The sequence below is a fragment of the Bidens hawaiensis genome, unplaced genomic scaffold (genome assembly GCF_021521415.1).
Source record: "Bidens hawaiensis isolate Kalapana, Puna unplaced genomic scaffold, B.hawaiensis_p1.1 tig00025798_1, whole genome shotgun sequence".
NCBI classification, from domain to species: Eukaryota; Viridiplantae; Streptophyta; class Magnoliopsida; order Asterales; family Asteraceae; genus Bidens; species Bidens hawaiensis.
Window position 1 is genome coordinate 158,694 of NW_027494139.1, and position 5,554 is coordinate 164,247.

Genomic DNA, 5,554 nt, shown 5'->3' on the forward strand with positions numbered 1-5,554 from the left:
CCACAATAAGTTTAGCATATTTAGTTTATATCACTTCAACTTTTACGCATCATGGAAAGCTACCATACAAATCAATGACTGTTCTAGAGCCTTTTAAGCTTAATAACCGTTAGGCACACAGAAACAATTTATCTATCACTTTCCAAAGGTTGGATCAATTCTCATTTGAAAATATTTTAAAACTTCTAAAAGTTGGTAACTGAATAGTAATATCACTTCCCAGAAAGTTACAAAAGACACACATGTTAAGAACTCAGTCACCCAGGTCACTCTTTAGTTTTCAGGTAAATGGCTTTCCCGTATGACCACTAGTGGTTAACAGGACCAAACACATATGAGAATACGTGTCCCTCCAACTTGAAATTACCGAAATAATTTTAAGTGAAAGAATTTAAAACACAAAAGTACATCATAATCACCCTGGATGCTTTCAGTCTTTAGACAAATGGCTATCTTGTGAATCTACAATTAGATCATCGGACCAAACATATACAAGTATATGTTCTTCAAACTTGAGAAGCCGACATAATTTTAAGCGAGATTGAAGTTTGAAAGACAAATTTTTTTATTAAACACACACACACACACACACACACACACACACACTCTTTTTGAATTTTTTTAATTTCTCCCCCTTAAATTTGTGCAAAAATTTTGACTGAAAGGAAAATTTTTATATACAAATTTAACCTCAAGAAGACTCAATCTTCGAAACGTAGTATTTAATAAAAAAAATTTATGAAGTGTGATAGTCAGCCAACTGATGTACTATCATTTCTCATGCACGTTCAAGTCATTTTCTCATTTTTTTTGGGAAACAAAATACACTATACTTGAAAAACTACACGTGAACATATTTTTGATTTTTTTTAAATTTTAAAATTTTAAAATCTTTTTGGTTGATCAATCTTTCATACCAAAGTGACACGGTTACCTTTTATCTTCAAGACATCATTTTTCATTTGTGAGAATCTCCCCTTAGGAATAAGCTTAAGCTGGTTTTGAGATTCTACATTTTTGTGAGTTGAATGTCTGGAACAAGCCTTTTAATATGCAATGTATTCCCTGATTTGTTCCTAAACACTTAGAGAGCTGATTAAAAACGTTCTATCACCCTAAAATCCTCTCCAGGTCAACAAATAATCCATTTCATGGTTTAAAGATTTAAAAACAATGGATATTTGCCCTGTCATGTGCCTGGAACAACCCATTTAATAAACAATGAATTTGTGGTTGTTCCTACACGCATAGCGGGATCAGTTGGACATAGGAACCCAAGTCATAAATGTTTTGGGGTTCCCTTGAGCATCAACATATGTGACCTCTTGCCAACTCATATCTTTCCTATCTTTAACAGAATCATTTGTCATTACAGATTCTGTTTGCTGAGTTTTAAGTTTCCATGTCTGTCTTGGTTTAATGAAATTTGAAAGAACAGACTTTGGAGTGGAGCAATTCAAATTCGAACTCTTAGAACTCTCAACACTCTATGATTTCTGAAAATTTATTTTTCTTTTAACAGTTTCTAAATCATTTGAGTGCAAACCTGTTATACTAGCTTTGAATCCTTGAGTATATGTGACCCATTGTACAGATACTCGTGGCTTTCTAAAATAAGCATTTTGTTTAACCACTGGATTCGGTTGAAACATGTTACCTTTCACTTGAGAAGCTTGTCTATTAACAGCACGGTAGTGACACTCCTTTGCCAAAGGCCCACCGTTCCCACAGACGAAACACGCCTTCATCCTTCTTCTAAAGTCGACGGAAGCACTTACCTCATGTTGGAATTCCTTGTTAGGAAGGGTTTTTCCATTCTTCTTGCCCCTTAGCATAGCTTTCTGATTTTTCTTGTAGTATGGAACATATAGACGATGAACACAATTTCTGGCTATATGTCCTGGCATGCCACAGTGGTAACATGTTTGCCTCTTGATATAAATATCACCCATTGATTTATCAACACATGGATATCCGGAGGATCTATGAGGATGAGCCTGTCCTTGTTGTGCTGATTTCTTATGTGCCTTCCCTTTGCTGCCACAACTCTATGTATTATTGTTAGTACAATTTTGTGTTGTGGTGTCATCTGAGTTTGATGACATGTTAGAATAAGATTCAGTTTTACTAGCCTGAACCCCTTTACTATCAGAAGCAGCATCATTTACTATATCTGCACATGAAGTAGAAGCATCAAAATTCTTCACACATTTATAGTCAGGCTTGATTTCCTCTAGGGATACTGATCCAGCAATTTCAGATTGAACATGTTTACCATACTTCATGTCCTTTATCTTTTCTTCCTGTTCTTTGGTGACAGGGGTAGGGACATAATTATGGTTGTATGGTGGGGGAACTTGACTGAATCATATCCCCTCACCTTTATTTTCTTTCCACCACAGTTGGTTTTCAATCATTGAGTTGACTACTTTACTGGAACCTCGAATTTTTTAAAATTAAATTCAGCCTTTTCAAACTTGCTAATTAGATTTAAGATTTCTAACTTAGAAGCTTCCAGTTTAGCAGTCAGATCAGCGATTTCTTGTTTAGCATCACGATGGTGACAGCTCTTTATGCTAAAATTAGACTAAGTTTCTTAATGTCTTTGTTAAGAGATTCAATTTTTTTTAAAAAAATCCTTTTCCATTTTTCTTAAGTTTAAAATTCTCTGATTTTATTCTTTCCATATCTCTACTTAGACTATCATTATGAAGTTTATACATTTCTATTTTCTCACCCCAATTTAAGGAACATGGTTGAAACCTTAGCTCAGATGAATTTGCAACTTGTGAGGGGGCAGACTGATTAAGAGTAACTCCAAACATTGAAATGAGTTGAGGAAAATCTATTGAGTAGTTAAAAGGAATTGATCTGATTTTCCCGCCAAATTTTTCGGAAAAAAAATATGATCGCCAAAATTCTCGAGAAAGATGTCCCTCTCAAAAGAGTCGTCTAGGAAAAATTTCGTTCAAGACAAATTTTTTCGATTTTTCCCGCTAAAAATTCGCTGAAAATCACTCGGAAAAAATTGTTTTCGCCAAAATTTTAAAAACGAGTTTTTACTTATTAGGAGTATTCTGGAAAACTTTCGTTCAAGAAAATTTTTCCCGCCAAAAAACTCGTTTAGCCGAGAACCTCTTGACTTTGACCGAAAACTAGGTTTGGCCAAGAACTAGGTTTGACCGAGAACTAGGCTTGGCCGATAACTAAGTTTGGCCGAGAACTAGGTTTGGCTGAAAACTCAGTTGACCGAAAACCTTTGTTGACCGAGATCAAATATGGTTGATCGAGAACTCCAATCTTTGACCGAGAACTAAGGTGTTGACCAATGCTTTGACCGAGAACTCTAAGTTTGACCAAGATTTTGACAGAGAACCCACAAATTGACCAAAAATGACCGAGAACTAATATTTCACACCCAATAGGCAAACAGAGTGTAACAAACTTCCAAATAAAGTGGGATTTGATTTAATTTCCAAATCAAAATCAATTCCCTCCCAAGAATACTTTCTTCCTCTTCTCCGGTCACTGTTTCACCGGAAAACACAATAATCACCGTAAAGACTATTCATAAATGGTTTATATCACAATAATGAGCCTGAATTCGTCCAAGGCTCTTATACCAATTGTAAGTCCTGAATCTTGATCACTACAATATAATATCAACTAAACGAGTATTGGTGCGGAATACCAACACTCGGTGATTCAAGAACATGAATAAGAACAGTAAAAGTAACACGGAATTGCTTCAAAACACACGTATATTATTGAATACGTCGGGTGCTTAAGCACTTACAATGATCGATCACAATACTTAGGAATGAACAACCCTCTAGTTCTGCTCACTCTCTGCTAATGTGAACAACACTTACCCTATATATTACATGAACTATATATAGGGAAGCTAACAAACAAGCCCAAAGTAAAGCCCAGAGCCCACCGAGATCCTTACATACATAGCCCAATACGAAATCCAATAAACATATAACTAAGTACAAACCATCAAATATAGACCCAACAAGTTTTATAGAATACGTATAGCTAAGTTTTCAAAATAACTAACGAACGAGTAAAATAATTATTAGAAATATAATACAAATATCTTTTAGTAACAATTGATAATAAATAATAAATGTGATAAATAAATATTGTGATGAAAGCCATGTGCTCGTGTAAATGGATCAAAAATAATAAAATAATAATAATAATAATAATAATAATAACAACAAGAACAGTACGTATAAGTATAATAATCAAGTTTTTAATATAATTTTGTATGTGATAGAATTTATCCATAAAGGAATATAATAATTTTTTTTAGGACTTAGCTTGATGTGTAAGAAAAGCAAAATTATCCACAAACATTATATTTAATTTTTTTTATAGTAAGCCGACTCTCACATCTATATACATGTAAGTTAGTTTGGTATAGAAACACTTTTTTCATCTACCTCACAATAGGAGGTATGTCTCTAGATTTTTTTTCTCTTTGTTTATTTATAATATAAATTTAATATAAAATATAATATTAATTAGTTTAATTTATAAACAATTTATAATATTAGAGTGGGGCTTAGGGTTATAGCCAAGGTAGGCGTTGAATAACCTTGACCATGGTTTAGGCATGGACTGATCACCCATGAATAAACTAGGTCAGGTTGTTCAAAGTCGATCACGGTTATGACTAGTCATGCATGAACATCACTTAATCTCAAGTTACCTTAACTTGTAACAGGACTAAAGGACAATACCTGATATATTTGTATTGATATAATACCTCGAGTAGCTACAGCGATACCTTGTCCGATTGATTGAGACTTTAGTACACGAATCCAAAGTTCGGCCTGAACAAGGCGAGACTTTGTGCCATCGTGTAAAGTTTTCGATCTCGTGATTGTCGTTAAAGCTTATCGACTTATACTAATACAAGTATATACTACACTAGGTTCTTAATACCAGGAAGCTTATAAACAGTAAACTTGCAAGGTGAGACATTCGAGTTTTTGTACAACTCACATTTGCGTGAGACCACTATTTTTCCGACATTGTCATGATAATTTCAAAACCTATAAAACTCATGGCAAAAGTTTTAAATGTTTTCAAAAATATTTTTAAAGTAATTTAAATACATTACAGTGATTAAGTCTCTGTAGACTTACCTGATGGTTACTTCTGGTATTGTGGGGTTTTGTATACAAGGCTTGCCTACTGGGCTATTACACAATACTTATTAGACAAGTGTTAGCCATTAAGTAATATGACCACAGTCATAGATATGGTAGAGTGACAAGTACCTTTCGGTAATATGTAAGCAGACAGATGTAAAAACATCTTAATGCTGTAACTGTAAATATGTGCCATTTACAAATGAATATACTCACCGGTATTTCCTGCTGATAAAATATTTTTAAAACATGTTTCAGGTGAGATATTAAAGACAAAAGGAATGATGTCTGCGGGCCTTCCATCTTAAATAAGTAGCTTTTCACCGGAATAAAGAAACTTGTTTTTTTTTTAATTTAGAGTTATCCCTATAAAACATTTGCACATATAA